Genomic DNA, 20,862 nt, shown 5'->3' on the forward strand with positions numbered 1-20,862 from the left:
CTCTTTCCTCTTACGATCCATAGAGTCCACTCTTTCCTCTTACCATCCATACAGCCCACTCGTTCCTCTTACCATCCATTCAGCCCACTCGTGCCTCTTACCATCCATACAGCCCACACTTTCCTCTTACCATCCATACAGCCCACTCGTTCCTCTTACCATCCATACACCCCACTCATGTCACTTACCATCCATACAGCCCACACTTTCCTCTTACCATCCATACAGCCCACACTTTCCTCTTACCATCCATACACCCCCACTCTTTAGTCTGACCATTCATACACCCCACTCTTTAGTCTTATCATCATTACAAGCCCACTCATGCCTCTTACCGTCCATACAGCCCACTCTTTAGTCTTACCATCCATACACCCCACTCTTTAACTTACCATTCATACAGCCCACTCATGTCACTTACCATCCATACAGCTCACTCTTGCCTCTTACCGTCCGTACTGCCCACTCTTTAGTCTTATCGTCATTACAAGCCCCCTCTTGCCTCATACCATCCTTTCAGCTTACTCTTTCCTCTTACCATCCATACAGCCCACACTTTACTCTTACCATCCATACAGCCCAATCTTGCCTCTTACCATCCATATACCTCCAGTATTTAGTCTGACCATTCACACACCCCACTCTTTAGTCGTACCATTCATACACACCACTCTTTAGTCTTACCATCCATACAGCCCACTCTTGCCTCTTACCATCCATACACCGCACTCTTTAGTCTTACCATTCATACAGCCCCCTCTTGCCTCTTACCATCCAAACAGCCCACTCTTCCCTTTTACCATTCATACAGCCCCCTCTTGCCTCTTACCATCCATACAGCCCACTCTTTAGTCTTACCATTCATACAGCCCCCTCTTTCCTCTTACCATCCATACACTGCACTCTTTAGTCTTACCATTCATACAGCCCCCTCTTGTCTCTTACCATCCATACAGCCCACTCTTTCCTCTTACCATCCATAGAGCCCACTCTTTCCTTTTACCATCCATACAGCCCACTCTTTCCTTTTACCGTCCATACAGCCAACTCTAGCCTCTTACCATTCATACAGCCCACTCTTTCCTCTTACCGTCCATACAGCCCACTCTTGCCGTTTACCATCCATACCGCCCACTCTTGCCTCGTACCATCCATACAGCCCACTCTTTAGTCTTACCATCCATACAGCCCACTCTTTCCTCTTACGATCCATAGAGCCCACTCTTTCCTCTTACCATCCATACACCGCACTCTTTAGTCTTACCATTCATACAGCCCCCTCTTGCCTCTTACCATCCATACACCGCACTCTTTAGTCTTACCATTCATACAGCCCACTCTTTAGTCTTACCATCCATACAACCCACTCTTTTGTCTTACCGTCATTAAAATCCCACTCTTGCCTTACCGTCCATACAGCCCACTCTTACCTCTTACCGTCCATACAGCCCACTCTTTTCTTTTACCATCCATAGAGCCCACTCTTTCCTATTACCATCATACAGATCACTCTTTCCTCTTACTATCCATAGAGCCCACTCTTTCATCTTACCATCCATATAGCCCACTCGTTCCTCTTACCATCCATACATCCCACTCGTGCTTCTTACCGTCCACACAGCCCACTCTTTAGTCTTACCATCCATACACCCCACTCTTTAACTTACCATTCATACAGCCCACTCATGTCACTTACCATCCATACAGCTCACTCTTGCCTCTTACCGTCCGTACTGCCCACTCTTGCCTCTTACCATCCATACAGCCCACTCGTTCCTCTTACCATCCATACAACCCACTCTTTAGTCTTATCGTCATTACAAGCCCACTCGTTCCTCTTACCATCCATACAGCCCACTCTTGCCTCTTACCATCCATACAACCCACTCTTTAGTCTTACCATCCATACAGCCCACTCTTTCCTCTTACGATCCATAGAGTCCACTCTTCCCTCTTACCATCCATACAGCCCACTCGTTCCTCTTACCATCCATTCAGCCCACTCGTGCCTCTTACCATCCATACAGCCCACACTTTCCTCTTACCATCCATACAGCCCACACTTTCCTCTTACCATCCATACACCCCACTCATGTCACTTACCATCCATACAGCACACACTTTCCTCTTACCATCCATACAGCCCACACTTTCCTCTTACCATCCATACTCTCTTTAGTCTCTTTACTCTTTAGTCTGACCATTCATACACCCCACTCTTTAGTCTTATCATCATTACAAGCCCACTCATGCCTCTTACCGTCCATACAGCCCACTCTTTAGTCTTACCATCCATACACCCCACTCTTTAACTTACCATTCATACAGCCCACTCATGTCACTTACCATCCATACAGCTCACTCTTGCCTCTTACCGTCCGTACTGCCCACTCTTTAGTCTTATCGTCATTACAAGCCCCCTCTTGCCTCATACCATCCTTTCAGCTTACTCTTTCCTCTTACCATCCATACAGCCCACACTTTACTCTTACCATCCATACAGCCCAATCTTGCCTCTTACCATCCATACACCTCCAGTATTTAGTCTGACCATTCACACACCCCACTCTTTAGTCGTACCATTCATACACACCACTCTTTAGTCTTACCATCCATACAGCCCACTCTTGCCTCTTACCATCCATACACCGCACTCTTTAGTCTTACCATTCATACAGCCCCCTCTTGCCTCTTACCATCCAAACAGCCCACTCTTCCCTTTTACCATTCATAGTCCATACAGCCCACTCTTTAGTCTTACCATTCATACAGCCCCCTCTTTCCTCTTACCATCCATACACCGCACTCTTTAGTCTTACCATTCATACAGCCCCCTCTTGTCTCTTACCATCCATACAGCCCACTCTTTCCTCTTACCATCCATAGAGCCCACTCTTTCCTTTTACCATCCATACAGCCCACTCTTTCCTTTTACCGTCCATACAGCCAACTCTAGCCTCTTACCATTCATACAGCCCACTCTTTCCTCTTACCGTCCATACAACCCACTCTTGCCGTTTACCATCCATACACCCCACTCTTTAGTCTTACCATTCATACACCCCACTCTTTAACTTACAATTCATACAGCCCACTCATGTCACTTACCATCCATACAGCCCACTCTTTAGTCTTACCATCCATACAGCCCACTCTTTCCTCTTACGATCCATAGAGCCCACTCTTTCCTCTTACCATCCATACAGCCCACTCGTTCCTCTTACCATCCATTCAGCCCACTCGTGCCTCTTACCATCCATACACCGCACTCTTTAGTCTTACCTTTCATACAGCCCCCTCTTGCCTCTTACCATCCATACAGCCCACACTTTACTCTTACCATCCATACAGCCCAATATTGCCTCTTACCATCCATACACCTCCAGTATTTAGTCTGACCATTCACACCCCCCACTCTTTAGTCATACCATTCATACACACCACTCTTTAGTCTTACCATCCATACAGCCCACTCTTGCCTCTTACCATCCATACACCGCACTCTTTAGTCTTACCATTCATACAGCCCCCTCTTGCCTCTTACCATCCAAACAGCCCACTCTTCCCTTTTACCATTCATACAGCCCCCTCTTGCCTCTTACCATCCATACAGCCCACTCTTTAGTCTTACCATTCATACAGCCCCCTCTTTCCTCTTACCATCCATACACCGCACTCTTTAGTCTTACCATTCATACAGCCCCCTCTTGTCTCTTACCATCCATACAGCCCACTCTTTCCTCTTACCATCCATAGAGCCCACTTTTTCCTTTTACCATCCATACAGCCCACTCTTTCCTTTTACCGTCCATACAGCCAACTCTAGCCTCTTACCATTCATACAGCCCACTCTTTCCTCTTACCGTCCATACAGCCCACTGTTGCCGTTTACCATCCATACACCCCACTCTTTAGTCTTACCATTCATACACCCCACTCTTTAACTTACAATTCATACAGCCCACTCATGTCACTTACCATCCATACCGCCCACTCTTGCCTCGTACCATCCATACAGCCCACTCTTTAGTCTTACCATCCATACAGCCCACTCTTTCCTCTTACGATCCATAGAGCCCACTCTTTCCTCTTACCATCCATACAGCCCACTCGTTCCTCTTACCATCCATTCAGCCCACTCGTGCCTCTTACCATCCATACACCGCACTCTTTAGTCTTACCATTCATACAGCCCCCTCTTGTCTCTTACCATCCATACAGCCCACTCTTTCCTCTTACCATTCATACACCCCACTCTTTAACTTACAATTCATACAGCCCACTCATGTCACTTACCATCCATACAGCCCACTCTTTAGTCTTACCATCCATACAGCCCACTCTTTCCTCTTACGATCCATAGAGCCCACTCTTTCCTCTTACCATCCATACAGCCCACTCGTTCCTCTTACCATCCATTCAGCCCACTCGTGCCTCTTACCATCCATACACCGCACTCTTTAGTCTTACCTTTCATACAGCCCCCTCTTGCCTCTTACCATCCATACAGCCCACACTTTACTCTTACCATCCATACAGCCCAATCTTGCCTCTTACCATCCATACACCTCCAGTATTTAGTCTGACCATTCACACCCCCCACTCTTTAGTCGTACCATCCATACACCCCACTCTTTAACTTACCATTCATACAGCCCACTCATGTCACTTACCATCCATACAGCTCACTCTTGCCTCTTACCGTCCGTACTGCCCACTCTTGCCTCTTACCATCCATACAGCCCACTCGTTCCTCTTACCATCCATACAACCCACTCTTTAGTCTTATCGTCATTACAAGCCCACTCGTTCCTCTTACCATCCATACAGCCCACTCTTGCCTCTTACCATCCATACAACCCACTCTTTAGTCTTACCATCCATACAGCCCACTCTTTCCTCTTACGATCCATAGAGTCCACTCTTCCCTCTTACCATCCATACAGCCCACTCGTTCCTCTTACCATCCATTCAGCCCACTCGTGCCTCTTACCATCCATACAGCCCACACTTTCCTCTTACCATCCATACAGCCCACACTTTCCTCTTACCATCCATACACCCCACTCATGTCACTTACCATCCATACAGCACACACTTTCCTCTTACCATCCATACAGCCCACACTTTCCTCTTACCATCCATACTCTCTTTAGTCTCTTTACTCTTTAGTCTGACCATTCATACACCCCACTCTTTAGTCTTATCATCATTACAAGCCCACTCATGCCTCTTACCGTCCATACAGCCCACTCTTTAGTCTTACCATCCATACACCCCACTCTTTAACTTACCATTCATACAGCCCACTCATGTCACTTACCATCCATACAGCTCACTCTTGCCTCTTACCGTCCGTACTGCCCACTCTTTAGTCTTATCGTCATTACAAGCCCCCTCTTGCCTCATACCATCCTTTCAGCTTACTCTTTCCTCTTACCATCCATACAGCCCACACTTTACTCTTACCATCCATACAGCCCAATCTTGCCTCTTACCATCCATACACCTCCAGTATTTAGTCTGACCATTCACACACCCCACTCTTTAGTCGTACCATTCATACACACCACTCTTTAGTCTTACCATCCATACAGCCCACTCTTGCCTCTTACCATCCATACACCGCACTCTTTAGTCTTACCATTCATACAGCCCCCTCTTGCCTCTTACCATCCAAACAGCCCACTCTTCCCTTTTACCATTCATAGTCCATACAGCCCACTCTTTAGTCTTACCATTCATACAGCCCCCTCTTTCCTCTTACCATCCATACACCGCACTCTTTAGTCTTACCATTCATACAGCCCCCTCTTGTCTCTTACCATCCATACAGCCCACTCTTTCCTCTTACCATCCATAGAGCCCACTCTTTCCTTTTACCATCCATACAGCCCACTCTTTCCTTTTACCGTCCATACAGCCAACTCTAGCCTCTTACCATTCATACAGCCCACTCTTTCCTCTTACCGTCCATACAACCCACTCTTGCCGTTTACCATCCATACACCCCACTCTTTAGTCTTACCATTCATACACCCCACTCTTTAACTTACAATTCATACAGCCCACTCATGTCACTTACCATCCATACAGCCCACTCTTTAGTCTTACCATCCATACAGCCCACTCTTTCCTCTTACGATCCATAGAGCCCACTCTTTCCTCTTACCATCCATACAGCCCACTCGTTCCTCTTACCATCCATTCAGCCCACTCGTGCCTCTTACCATCCATACACCGCACTCTTTAGTCTTACCTTTCATACAGCCCCCTCTTGCCTCTTACCATCCATACAGCCCACACTTTACTCTTACCATCCATACAGCCCAATATTGCCTCTTACCATCCATACACCTCCAGTATTTAGTCTGACCATTCACACCCCCCACTCTTTAGTCATACCATTCATACACACCACTCTTTAGTCTTACCATCCATACAGCCCACTCTTGCCTCTTACCATCCATACACCGCACTCTTTAGTCTTACCATTCATACAGCCCCCTCTTGCCTCTTACCATCCAAACAGCCCACTCTTCCCTTTTACCATTCATACAGCCCCCTCTTGCCTCTTACCATCCATACAGCCCACTCTTTAGTCTTACCATTCATACAGCCCCCTCTTTCCTCTTACCATCCATACACCGCACTCTTTAGTCTTACCATTCATACAGCCCCCTCTTGTCTCTTACCATCCATACAGCCCACTCTTTCCTCTTACCATCCATAGAGCCCACTTTTTCCTTTTACCATCCATACAGCCCACTCTTTCCTTTTACCGTCCATACAGCCAACTCTAGCCTCTTACCATTCATACAGCCCACTCTTTCCTCTTACCGTCCATACAGCCCACTGTTGCCGTTTACCATCCATACACCCCACTCTTTAGTCTTACCATTCATACACCCCACTCTTTAACTTACAATTCATACAGCCCACTCATGTCACTTACCATCCATACCGCCCACTCTTGCCTCGTACCATCCATACAGCCCACTCTTTAGTCTTACCATCCATACAGCCCACTCTTTCCTCTTACGATCCATAGAGCCCACTCTTTCCTCTTACCATCCATACAGCCCACTCGTTCCTCTTACCATCCATTCAGCCCACTCGTGCCTCTTACCATCCATACACCGCACTCTTTAGTCTTACCATTCATACAGCCCCCTCTTGTCTCTTACCATCCATACAGCCCACTCTTTCCTCTTACCATTCATACACCCCACTCTTTAACTTACAATTCATACAGCCCACTCATGTCACTTACCATCCATACAGCCCACTCTTTAGTCTTACCATCCATACAGCCCACTCTTTCCTCTTACGATCCATAGAGCCCACTCTTTCCTCTTACCATCCATACAGCCCACTCGTTCCTCTTACCATCCATTCAGCCCACTCGTGCCTCTTACCATCCATACACCGCACTCTTTAGTCTTACCTTTCATACAGCCCCCTCTTGCCTCTTACCATCCATACAGCCCACACTTTACTCTTACCATCCATACAGCCCAATCTTGCCTCTTACCATCCATACACCTCCAGTATTTAGTCTGACCATTCACACCCCCCACTCTTTAGTCGTACCATTCATACACACCACTCTTTAGTCTTACCATCCATACAGCCCACTCTTGCCTCTTACCATCCATACACCGCACTCTTTAGTCTTACCATTCATACAGCCCCCTCTTGCCTCTTACCATCCAAACAGCCCACTCTTCCCTTTTACCATTCATACAGCCCCCTCTTGCCTCTTACCATCCATACAGCCCACTCTTTAGTCTTACCATTCATACAGCCCCCTCTTTCCTCTTACCATCCATACACCGCACTCTTTAGTCTTACCATTCATACAGCCCCCTCTTGTCTCTTACCATCCATACAGCCCACTCTTTCCTCTTACCATCCATAGAGCCCACTTTTTCCTTTTACCATCCATACAGCCCACTCTTTCCTTTTACCGTCCATACAGCCAACTCTAGCCTCTTACCATTCATACAGCCCACTCTTTCCTCTTACCGTCCATACAGCCCACTGTTGCCGTTTACCATCCATACACCCCACTCTTTAGTCTTACCATTCATACACCCCACTCTTTAACTTACAATTCATACAGCCCACTCATGTCACTTACCATCCATACCGCCCACTCTTGCCTCGTACCATCCATACAGCCCACTCTTTAGTCTTACCATCCATACAGCCCACTCTTTCCTCTTACGATCCATAGAGCCCACTCTTTCCTCTTACCATCCATACAGCCCACTCGTTCCTCTTACCATCCATTCAGCCCACTCGTGCCTCTTACCATCCATACACCACACTCTTTAGTCTTACCATTCATACAGCCCCCTCTTGCCTCTTACCATCCATACACCGCACTCTTTAGTCTTACCATTCATACAGCCCACTCTTTAGTCTTACCATCCATACAGCCCACTCTTTAGTCTTACCATCCATACACCCCACTCTTTAACTTACCATTCATACAGCCCACTCATGTCACTTACCATCCATACAGCTCACTCTTGCCTCTTACCGTCCGTACTGCCCACTCTTTAGTCTTATCGTCATTACAAGCCCCCTCTTGCCTCATACCATCCTTTCAGCTTACTCTTTCCTCTTACCATCCATACAGCCCACACTTTACTCTTACCATCCATACAGCCCAATCTTGCCTCTTACCATCCATACACCTCCAGTATTTAGTCTGACCATTCACACCCCCCACTCTTTAGTCGTACCATTCATACACACCACTCTTTCATCTTACCATCCATATAGCCCACTCGTTCCTCTTACCATCCATACAGCCCACTCGTGCTTCTTACCGTCCACACAGCCCACTCTTTAGTCTTACCATCCATACACCCCACTCTTTAACTTACCATTCATACAGCCCACTCATGTCACTTACCATCCATACAGCTCACTCTTGCCTCTTACCGTCCGTACTGCCCACTCTTGCCTCTTACCATCCATACAGCCCACTCGTTCCTCTTACCATCCATACAACCCACTCTTTAGTCTTATCGTCATTACAAGCCCACTCTTTCCTCTTACCGTCCATACAACCCACTCTTGCCGTTTACCATCCATACACCCCACTCTTTAGTCTTACCATTCATACACCCCACTCTTTAACTTACAATTCATACAGCCCACTCATGTCACTTACCATCCATACAGCCCACTCTTTAGTCTTACCATCCATACAGCCCACTCTTTCCTCTTACGATCCATAGAGCCCACTCTTTCCTCTTACCATCCATACAGCCCACTCGTTCCTCTTACCATCCATACACCCCACTCATGTCACTTACCATCCATACAGCCCACACTTTCCTCTTACCATCCATACAGCCCACACTTCCCTCTTACCATCACCCCCACTCTTTAGTCTGACCATTCATACACCCCACTCTTTAGTCTTATCATCATTACAAGCCCACTCATGCCTCTTACCGTCCATACAGCCCACTCTTTAGTCTTACCATCCGTACACCCCACTCTTTAACTTACCATTCATACAGCCCACTCATGTCACTTACCATCCATACAGCTCACTCTTGCCTCTTACCGTCCGTACTGCCCACTCTTTAGTCTTATCGTCATTACAAGCCCCCTCTTGCCTCATACCATCCTTTCAGCTTACTCTTTCCTCTTACCATCCATACAGCCCACACTTTACTCTTACCATCCATACAGCCCAATCTTGCCTCTTACCATCCATACACCTCCAGTATTTAGTCTGACCATTCACACCCCCCACTCTTTAGTCGTACCATTCATACACACCACTCTTTAGTCTTACCATCCATACAGCCCACTCTTGCCTCTTACCATCCATACACCGCACTCTTTAGTCTCACCATTCATACAGCCCCCTCTTGCCTCTTACCATCCAAACAGCCCACTCTTCCCTTTTACCATTCATACAGCCCCCTCTTGCCTCTTACCATCCATACAGCCCACTCTTTAGTCTTACCATTCATACAGCCCCCTCTTTCCTCTTACCATCCATACACCGCACTCTTTAGTCTTACCATTCATACAGCCCCCTCTTGTCTCTTACCATCCATACAGCCCACTCTTTCCTCTTACCATCCATAGAGCCCACTCTTTCCTTTTACCATCCATACAGCCCACTCTTTCCTTTTACCGTCCATACAGCCCACTCTTGCCTCTTACCATCCATACAACCCACTCTTTAGTCTTACCATCCATACAGCCCACTCTTTCCTCTTACGATCCATAGAGTCCACTCTTTCCTCTTACCATCCATACAGCCCACTCGTTCCTCTTACCATCCATTCAGCCCACTCGTGCCTCTTACCATCCATACAGCCCACACTTTCCTCTTACCATCCATACAGCCCACACTTCCCTCTTACCATCCATACACCCCACTCATGTCACTTACCATCCATACAGCCCACACTTTCCTCTTACCATCCATACAGCCCACACTTTCCTCTTACCATCCATACACCCCCACTCTTTAGTCTGACCATTCATACACCCCACTCTTTAGTCTTATCATCATTACAAGCCCACTCATGCCTCTTACCGTCCATACAGCCCACTCTTTAGTCTTACCATCCATACACCCCACTCTTTAACTTACCATTCATACAGCCCACTCATGTCACTTACCATCCATACAGCTCACTCTTGCCTCTTACCGTCCGTACTGCCCACTCTTTAGTCTTATCGTCATTACAAGCCCCCTCTTGCCTCATACCATCCTTTCAGCTTACTCTTTCCTATTACCATCCATACAGCCCACACTTTACTCTTACCATCCATACAGCCCAATCTTGCCTCTTACCATCCATACACCTCCAGTATTTAGTCTGACCATTCACACACCCCACTCTTTAGTCGTACCATTCATACACACCACTCTTTAGTCTTACCATCCATACAGCCCACTCTTGCCTCTTACCATCCATACACCGCACTCTTTAGTCTTACCATTCATACAGCCCCCTCTTGCCTCTTACCATCCAAACAGCCCACTCTTCCCTTTTACCATTCATAGTCCATACAGCCCACTCTTTAGTCTTACCATTCATACAGCCCCCTCTTTCCTCTTACCATCCATACACCGCACTCTTTAGTCTTACCATTCATACAGCCCCCTCTTGTCTCTTACCATCCATACAGCCCACTCTTTCCTCTTACCATCCATAGAGCCCACTTTTTCCTTTTACCATCCATACAGCCCACTCTTTCCTTTTACCGTCCATACAGCCAACTCTAGCCTCTTACCATTCATACAGCCCACTCTTTCCTCTTACCGTCCATACAGCCCACTGTTGCCGTTTACCATCCATACACCCCACTCTTTAGTCTTACCATTCATACACCCCACTCTTTAACTTACAATTCATACAGCCCACTCATGTCACTTACCATCCATACCGCCCACTCTTGCCTCGTACCATCCATACAGCCCACTCTTTAGTCTTACCATCCATACAGCCCACTCTTTCCTCTTACGATCCATAGAGCCCACTCTTTCCTCTTACCATCCATACAGCCCACTCGTTCCTCTTACCATCCATTCAGCCCACTCGTGCCTCTTACCATCCATACACCGCACTCTTTAGTCTTATCATCATTACAAGCCCACTCATGCCTCTTACCGTCCATACAGCCCACTCTTTAGTCTTACCATCCATACACCCCACTCTTTAACTTACCATTCATACAGCCCACTCATGTCACTTACCATCCATACAGCTCACTCTTGCCTCTTACCGTCCGTACTGCCCACTCTTTAGTCTTATCGTCATTACAAGCCCCCTCTTGCCTCATACCATCCTTTCAGCTTACTCTTTCCTCTTACCATCCATACAGCCCACACTTTACTCTTACCATCCATACAGCCCAATCTTGCCTCTTACCATCCATACACCTCCAGTATTTAGTCTGACCATTCACACACCCCACTCTTTAGTCGTACCATTCATACACACCACTCTTTAGTCTTACCATCCATACAGCCCACTCTTGCCTCTTACCATCCATACACCGCACTCTTTAGTCTTACCATTCATACAGCCCCCTCTTGCCTCTTACCATCCAAACAGCCCACTCTTCCCTTTTACCATTCATAGTCCATACAGCCCACTCTTTAGTCTTACCATTCATACAGCCCACTCTTTCCTCTTACCATCCATACACCGCACTCTTTAGTCTTACCATTCATACAGCCCCCTCTTGTCACTTACCATCCATACAGCCCACTCTTTCCTCTTACCATCCATAGAGCCCACTTTTTCCTTTTACCATCCATACAGCCCACTCTTTCCTTTTACCGTCCATACAGCCAACTCTAGCCTCTTACCATTCATACAGCCCACTCTTTCCTCTTACCGTCCATACAGCCCACTGTTGCCGTTTACCATCCATACACCCCACTCTTTCCTCTTACGATCCATAGAGCCCACTCTTTCCTCTTACCATCCATACAGCCCACTCGTTCCTCTTACCATCCATACACCGCACTCTTTAGTCTTACCATTCATACACCCCACTCTTTAACTTACAATTCATACAGCCCACTCATGTCACTTACCATCCATACCGCCCACTCTTGCCTCGTACCATCCATACAGCCCACTCTTTAGTCTTACCATCCATACAGCCCACTCTTTCCTCTTACGATCCATAGAGCCCACTCTTTCCTCTTACCATCCATACAGCCCACTCGTTCCTCTTACCATCCATACACCGCACTCTTTAGTCTTACCATTCATACAGCCCCCTCTTGCCTCTTACCATCCATACACCGCACTCTTTAGTCTTACCATTCATACAGCCCACTCTTTAGTCTTACCATCCATACAGCCCACTCTTTAGTCTTACCATCCATACACCCCACTCTTTAACTTACCATTCATACAGCCCACTCATGTCACTTACCATCCATACAGCTCACTCTTGCCTCTTACCGTCCGTACTGCCCACTCTTTAGTCTTATCGTCATTACAAGCCCCCTCTTGCCTCATACCATCCTTTCAGCTTACTCTTTCCTCTTACCATCCATACAGCCCACACTTTACTCTTACCATCCATACAGCCCAATCTTGCCTCTTACCATCCATACACCTCCAGTATTTAGTCTGACCATTCACACCCCCCACTCTTTAGTCGTACCATTCATACACACCACTCTTTAGTCTTACCATCCATACAGCCCACTCTTGCCTCTTACCATCCATACACCGCACTCTTTAGTCTTACCATTCATACAGCCCCCTCTTGCCTCTTACCATCCAAACAGCCCACTCTTCCCTTTTACCATTCATAGTCCATACAGCCCACTCTTTAGTCTTACCATTCATACAGCCCACTCTTTCCTCTTACCATCCATACACCGCACTCTTTAGTCTTACCATTCATACAGCCCCCTCTTGTCACTTACCATCCATACAGCCCACTCTTTCCTCTTACCATCCATAGAGCCCACTTTTTCCTTTTACCATCCATACAGCCCACTCTTTCCTTTTACCGTCCATACAGCCAAATCTAGCCTCTTACCATTCATACAGCCCACTCTTTCCTCTTACCGTCCATACAGCCCACTGTTGCCGTTTACCATCCATACACCCCACTCTTTAGTCTTACCATTCATACACCCCACTCTTTAACTTACAATTCATACAGCCCACTCATGTCACTTACCATCCATACCGCCCACTCTTGCCTCGTACCATCCATACAGCCCACTCTTTAGTCTTACCATCCATACAGCCCACTCTTTCCTCTTACGATCCATAGAGCCCACTCTTTCCTCTTACCATCCATACAGCCCACTCGTTCCTCTTACCATCCATACACCGCACTCTTTAGTCTTACCATTCATACAGCCCCCTCTTGCCTCTTACCATCCATACACCGCACTCTTTAGTCTTACCATTCATACAGCCCACTCTTTAGTCTTACCATCCATACAGCCCACTCTTTAGTCTTACCATCCATACACCCCACTCTTTAACTTACCATTCATACAGCCCACTCATGTCACTTACCATCCATACAGCTCACTCTTGCCTCTTACCGTCCGTACTGCCCACTCTTTAGTCTTATCGTCATTACAAGCCCCCTCTTGCCTCATACCATCCTTTCAGCTTACTCTTTCCTCTTACCATCCATACAGCCCACACTTTACTCTTACCATCCATACAGCCCAATCTTGCCTCTTACCATCCATACACCTCCAGTATTTAGTCTGACCATTCACACCCCCCACTCTTTAGTCGTACCATTCATACACACCACTCTTTAGTCTTACCATTCATACAGCCCCCTCTTGCCTCTTACCATCCAAACAGCCCACTCTTCCCTTTTACCATTCATACAGCCCCCTCTTGCCTCTTACCATCCATACAGCCCACTCTTTAGTCTTACCATCCAAACAGCCCACGTTTTTCTCTTACCATCCATAGAGCCCACTCTTTCCTATTACCATCATACAGATCACTCTTTCCTCTTACTATCCATAGAGCCCACTCTTTCATCTTACCATCCATATAGCCCACTCGTTCCTCTTACCATCCATACAGCCCACTCGTGCTTCTTACCGTCCACACAGCCCACTCTTTAGTCTTACCATCCATACACCCCACTCTTTAACTTACCATTCATACAGCCCACTCATGTCACTTACCATCCATACAGCTCACTCTTGCCTCTTACCGTCCGTACTGCCCACACTTGCCTCTTACCATCCATACAGCCCACTCTTTCCTCTTACCATCCATACAACCCACTCTTTAGTCTTATCGTCATTACAAGCCCACTCTTTCCTCTTACCGTCCATACAACCCACTCTTTAGTCTTACCATTCATACACCCCACTCTTTAACTTACAATTCATACAGCCCACTCATGTCACTTACCATCCATACAGCCCACTCTTTAGTCTTACCATCCATACAGCCCACTCTTTCCTCTTACGATCCATAGAGCCCACTCTTTCCTCTTACCATCCATACAGCCCACTCGTTCCTCTTACCATCCATACAGCCCACTCTTTCCTCTTACGATCCATAGAGCCCACTCTTTCCTCTTACCATCCATACAGCCCACACTTTCCTCTTACCATCCATACAGCCCACACTTTCCTCTTACCATCACCCCCACTCTTTAGTCTGACCATTCATACACCCCACTCTTTAGTCTTATCATCATTACAAGCCCACTCATGCCTCTTACCGTCCATACAGCCCACTCTTTAGTCTTACCATCCGTACACCCCACTCTTTAACTTACCATTCATACAGCCCACTCATGTCACTTACCATCCATACAGCTCACTCTTGCCTCTTACCGTCCGTACTGCCCACTCTTTAGTCTTATCGTCATTACAAGCCCCCTCTTGCCTCATACCATCCTTTCAGCCTACTCTTTCCTCTTACCATCCATACAGCCCACACTTTACTCTTACCATCCATACAGCCCAATCTTGCCTCTTACCATCCATACACCTCCAGTATTTAGTCTGACCATTCACACACCCCACTCTTTAGTCGTACCATTCATACACACCACTCTTTAGTCTTACCATCCATACAGCCCACTCTTGCCTCTTACCATCCATACACCGCACTCTTTAGTCTTACCATTCATACAGCCCCCTCTTGCCTCTTACCATCCAAACAGCCCACTCTTCCCTTTTACCATTCATAGTCCATACAGCCCACTCTTTAGTCTTACCATTCATACAGCCCACTCTTTCCTCTTACCATCCATACACCGCACTCTTTAGTCTTACCATTCATACAGCCCCCTCTTGTCTCTTACCATCCATACAGCCCACTCTTTCCTCTTACCATCCATAGAGCCCACTTTTTCCTTTTACCATCCATACAGCCCACTCTTTCCTTTTACCGTCCATACAGCCAACTCTAGCCTCTTACCATTCATACAGCCCACTCTTTCCTCTTACCGTCCATACAGCCCACTGTTGCCGTTTACCATCCATACACCCCACTCTTTAGTCTTACCATTCATACACCCCACTCTTTAACTTACAATTCATACAGCCCACTCATGTCACTTACCATCCATACCGCCCACTCTTGCCTCGTACCATCCATACAGCCCACTCTTTAGTCTTACCATCCATACAGCCCACTCTTTCCTCTTACGATCCATAGAGCCCACTCTTTCCTCTTACCATCCATACAGCCCACTCGTTCCTCTTACCATCCATACACCGCACTCTTTAGTCTTACCATTCATACAGCCCCCTCTTGCCTCTTACCATCCATACACCGCACTCTTTAGTCTTACCATTCATACAGCCCACTCTTTAGTCTTACCATCCATACAGCCCACTCTTTAGTCTTACCATCCATACACCCCACTCTTTAACTTACCATTCATACAGCCCACTCATGTCACTTACCATCCATACAGCTCACTCTTGCCTCTTACCGTCCGTACTGCCCACTCTTTAGTCTTATCGTCATTACAAGCCCCCTCTTGCCTCATACCATCCTTTCAGCTTACTCTTTCCTCTTACCATCCATACAGCCCACACTTTACTCTTACCATCCATACAGCCCAATCTTGCCTCTTACCATCCATACACCTCCAGTATTTAGTCTGACCATTCACACCCCCCACTCTTTAGTCGTACCATTCATACACACCACTCTTTAGTCTTACCATCCATACAGCCCACTCTTGCCTCTTACCATCCATACACCGCACTCTTTAGTCTTACCATTCATACAGCCCCCTCTTGCCTCTTACCATCCAAACAGCCCACTCTTCCCTTTTACCATTCATACAGCCCCCTCTTGCCTCTTACCATCCATACAGCCCACTCTTTAGTCTTACCATCCAAACAGCCCACGTTTTTCTCTTACCATCCATAGAGCCCACTCTTTCCTATTACCATCATACAGATCACTCTTTCCTCTTACTATCCATAGAGCCCACTCTTTCATCTTACCATCCATATAGCCCACTCGTTCCTCTTACCATCCATACAGCCCACTCGTGCTTCTTACCGTCCACACAGCCCACTCTTTAGTCTTACCATCCATACACCCCACTCTTTAACTTACCATTCATACAGCCCACTCATGTCACTTACCATCCATACAGCTCACTCTTGCCTCTTACCGTCCGTACTGCCCACACTTGCCTCTTACCATCCATACAGCCCACTCTTTCCTCTTACCATCCATACAACCCACTCTTTAGTCTTATCGTCATTACAAGCCCACTCTTTCCTCTTACCGTCCATACAACCCACTCTTGCCGTTTACCATCCATACACCCCACTCTTTAGTCTTACCATTCATACACCCCACTCTTTAACTTACAATTCATACAGCCCACTCATGTCACTTACCATCCATACAGCCCACTCTTTAGTCTTACCATCCATACAGCCCACTCTTTCCTCTTACTTTCCATAGAGCCCACTCTTTCCTCTTACCATCCATACAGCCCACTCGTTCCTCTTACCATCCATACAGCCCACTCTTTCCTCTTACGATCCATAGAGCCCACTCTTTCCTCTTACCATCCATACAGCCCACACTTTCCTCTTACCATCCATACAGCCCACACTTTCCTCTTACCATCACCCCCACTCTTTAGTCTGACCATTCATACACCCCACTCTTTAGTCTTATCATCATTACAAGCCCACTCATGCCTCTTACCGTCCATACAGCCCACTCTTTAGTCTTACCATCCGTACACCCCACTCTTTAACTTACCATTCATACAGCCCACTCATGTCACTTACCATCCATACAGCTCACTCTTGCCTCTTACCGTCCGTACTGCCCACTCTTTAGTCTTATCGTCATTACAAGCCCCCTCTTGCCTCATACCATCCTTTCAGCCTACTCTTTCCTCTTACCATCCATACAGCCCACACTTTACTCTTACCATCCATACAGCCCAATCTTGCCTCTTACCATCCATACACCTCCAGTATTTAGTCTGACCATTCACACACCCCACTCTTTAGTCGTACCATTCATACACACCACTCTTTAGTCTTACCATCCATACAGCCCACTCTTGCCTCTTACCATCCATACACCGCACTCTTTAGTCTTACCATTCATACAGCCCCCTCTTGCCTCTTACCATCCAAACAGCCCACTCTTCCCTTTTACCATTCATACAGCCCCCTCTTGCCTCTTACCATCCATACAGCCCACTCTTTAGTCTTACCATTCATACAGCCCCCTCTTTCCTCTTACCATCCATACACCGCACTCTTTAGTCTTACCATTCATACAGCCCCCTCTTGTCTCTTACCATCCATACAGCCCACTCTTTAGTCTTACCATCCAAACAGCCCACTCTTTTCTCTTACCATCCATAGAGCCCACTCTTTCCTATTACCATCATACAGATCACTCTTTCCTCTTACTATCCATAGAGCCCACTCTTTCATCTTACCATCCATATAGCCCACTCGTTCCTCTTACCATCCATACAGCCCACTCGTGCTTCTTACCGTCCACACAGCCCACTCTTTAGTCTTACCATCCATACACCCCACTCTTTAACTTACCATTCATACAGCCCACTCATGTCACTTACCATCCATACAGCTCACTCTTGCCTCTTAACGTCCGTACTGCCCACTCTTGCCTCTTACCATCCATACAGCCCACTCGTTCCTCTTACCATCCATACAACCCACTCTTTAGTCTTATCGTCATTACAAGCCCACTCTTTCCTCTTACCGTCCATACAACCCACTCTTGCCGTTTACCATCCATACACCCCACTCTTTAGTCTTACCATTCATACACCCCACTCTTTAACTTACAATTCATACAGCCCACTCATGTCACTTACCATCCATACAGCCCACTCTTTAGTCTTACCATCCATACAGCCCACTCTTTCCTCTTACGATCCATAGAGCCCACTCTTTCCTCTTACCATCCATACAGCCCACTCGTTCCTCTTACCATCCATACACCCCACTCATGTCACTTACCATCCATACAGCCCACACTTTCCTCTTACCATCCATACAGCCCACACCTTCCTCTTACCATCACCCCCACTCTTTAGTCTGACCATTCATACACCCCACTCTTTAGTCTTATCATCATTACAAGCCCACTCATGCCTCTTACCGTCCATACAGCCCACTCTTTAGTCTTACCATCCGTACACCCCACTCTTTAACTTACCATTCATACAGCCCACTCATGTCACTTACCATCCATACAGCTCACTCTTGCCTCTTACCGTCCGTACTGCCCACTCTTTAGTCTTATCGTCATTACAAGCCCCCTCTTGCCTCATACCATCCTTTCAGCCTACTCTTTCCTCTTACCATCCATACAGCCCACACTTTACTCTTACCATCCATACAGCCCAATCTTGCCTCTTACCATCCATACACCTCCAGTATTTAGTCTGACCATTCACACACCCCACTCTTTAGTCGTACCATTCATACACACCACTCTTTAGTCTTACCATCCATACAGCCCACTCTTGCCTCTTACCATCCATACACCGCACTCTTTAGTCTTACCATTCATACAGCCCCCTCTTGCCTCTTACCATCCAAACAGCCCACTCTTCCCTTTTACCATTCATACAGCCCCCTCTTGCCTCTTACCATCCATACAGCCCACTCTTTAGTCTTACCATTCATACAGCCCCCTCTTTCCTCTTACCATCCATACACCGCACTCTTTAGTCTTACCATTCATACAGCCCCCTCTTGTCTCTTACCATCCATACAGCCCACTCTTTCCTCTTACCATCCATAGAGCCCACTCTTTCCTTTTACCATCCATACAGCCCACTCTTTCCTTTTACCGTCCATACAGCCAACTCTAGCCTCTTACCATTCATACAGCCCACTCTTTCCTCTTACCGTCCATACAGCCCACTCTTGCCGTTTACCATCCATACACCCCACTCTTTAGTCTTACCATTCATACACCCCACTCTTTAACTTACAATTCATTCAGCCCACTCATGTCACTTACCATCCATACCGCCCACTCTTGCCTCGTACCATCCATACAGCCCACTCTTTAGTCTTACCATCCATACAGCCCACTCTTTCCTCTTACGATCCATAGAGCCCACTCTTTCCTCTTACCATCCATACAGCCCACTCGTTCCTATTACCATCCATACACCCCACTCATGTCACTTACCATCCATACAGCCCACACTTTCCTCTTACCATCCATACAGCCCACACTTTCCTCTTACCATCACCCCCACTCTTTAGTCTGACCATTCATACACCCCACTCTTTAGTCTTATCATCATTACAAGCCCACTCATGCCTCTTACCGTCCATACAGCCCACTCTTTAGTCTTACCATCCGTACACCCCACTCTTTAACTTACCATTCATACAGCCCACTCATGTCACTTACCATCCATACAGCTCACTCTTGCCTCTTACCATCCGTACTGCCCACTCTTTAGTCTTATCGTCATTACAAGCCCCCTCTTGCCTCATACCATCCTTTCAGCTTACTCTTTCCTCTTACCATCCATACAGCCCACACTTTACTCTTACCATCCATACAGCCCAATCTTGCCTCTTACCATCCATACACCTCCAGTATTTAGTCTGACCATTCACACCCCCCACTCTTTAGTCGTACCATTCATACACACCACTCTTTAGTCTTACCATCCATACAGCCCACTCTTGCCTCTTACCATCCATACACCGCACTCTTTAGTCTTACCATTCATACAGCCCCCTCTTGCCTCTTACCATCCAAACAGCCCACTCTTCCCTTTTACCATTCATACAGCCCCCTCTTGCCTCTTACCATCCATACAGCCCACTCTTTAGTCTTACCA

The sequence above is a fragment of the Salvelinus alpinus genome, chromosome 3 (assembly GCF_045679555.1).
Source record: "Salvelinus alpinus chromosome 3, SLU_Salpinus.1, whole genome shotgun sequence".
Taxonomy (NCBI): Eukaryota; Metazoa; Chordata; class Actinopteri; order Salmoniformes; family Salmonidae; genus Salvelinus; species Salvelinus alpinus.